This window comes from Sesamum indicum, unplaced genomic scaffold (assembly GCF_000512975.1).
Source record: "Sesamum indicum cultivar Zhongzhi No. 13 unplaced genomic scaffold, S_indicum_v1.0 scaffold00142, whole genome shotgun sequence".
Taxonomy (NCBI): Eukaryota; Viridiplantae; Streptophyta; class Magnoliopsida; order Lamiales; family Pedaliaceae; genus Sesamum; species Sesamum indicum.
Genome location: NW_011628059.1, coordinates 377,394 through 379,005, shown reverse-complemented (window position 1 = coordinate 379,005; position 1,612 = coordinate 377,394).

Sequence of the window (1,612 nt, the reverse complement as noted above, 5' to 3'; positions counted from 1 at the left end):
AAAAAATAAAATTTAATAACTTATTTACAACACATATAATTATATATATTTTGATCCACCAACAAATATAAATACATACAAAGGGAATATAATTTGATAAATCAACAGAGAATCTTATCCCTCCAAAAAATATCTTAAGTTACCTCCAAAAATAAATAAAAATATACACTAATTTTCAAAACATAGCTCTTGTTTTCTCTCTCTATCTCTACAATACAAAACAAAACACTAAAAAATAAATCTAAAGACATGTAAAAGTCCTTTCAATTTAGACTTTATTTTCACTAATTGACTTTCATACATATAAAAGGTTAATTCAAACAATTGAATTTTTTATTATTTCTATTTAATTAAATAAAAGAGAAGATAAATAAACCAAAAAACTATTAAAAAGTTATAACCCAATAAAATGATTATTCTAATCTCCTCAAGCTTAATAAATAACCAGACAACAAAACGTACCCAGTACATTTTAATTAAATGAAAGGAAGCAAATAATCTCAAACTGAAAAGAGTCCTACAATACTGATAGGACATCACTATTATTGCCTAAATAAAGTTCTTAATTTAAAATAAATAAAGTGAAAATGACCATAAAAATACATTTTTCAAATATGATGGAGTTATATTTTTTAAATCTATCAATTATATAAATTAAGCAAAATATTTAATTCATGGGTGATTAGTCTTTCAGCTAGTCAACAAAAACAAATCCAATTTCAAAAGAAGAAAAAAAGAGGATATTTTAACCACACAATCGAAAGTCAATTATATACTCAACCCGTGTGGATAAATTAAATTGTTATAATTATACTATTACTCAAAAATATTAATAAACTATACAAACTTCATGCTATCGTTTAAAGAACATATGAACATTAAAAAATGATCAATCTTCAAAGTTTTTCCACATCAGTCATAATAACTTCAAAAAATTCAATGAAAAATCCGTACATATACAAATAAGATTAAATGATTGTCACATGTCGGATGTCATTCTTTTTGTTTCTAATGCACTCATAGTATGATACAAATAAGTTGAAACAATTATCACACATATCAAATGCCATTTTTTTTTGTATTATTATTTTCTTTCTTATATCAACAAATTATTTGTACGTCTTATTTTATTCCATCTTGTTGTCTACAATCATAGAAACAAGTATTAATCAATTTGTTCATTTATTTATGTGCAAAATGACATCTTTTTTGTATAAAAATATATTTTATGCACATGTAATTAATTAATTCAGCTTAGACAATTAAATAAAAGCACTATAACTTTGCACGTAAAAGAAAATTTAAATATTTAGTGAACTTTTTATTATTTAATATTTTGATATCAGTTAATCTTGTAATAAGAGTAAGACTAATTAAATAATAAAAATATCAAAAGATATTTTAACTACTGACAATCAAAAATTAATTACAATTCAGGATGGAACCTTAATAAAGAGCATTAACAACAATAGCATACTCGATTTAAATTTGGCTTAAAGTACGCCATTAAGACCTAAATAAAGTTATTGATTTTGAATTTAATAAAACAGACAAATATATGCTACTGTCTAAAAGTAAAATGAGAATGATCATACTTTCAAACATGATTAAA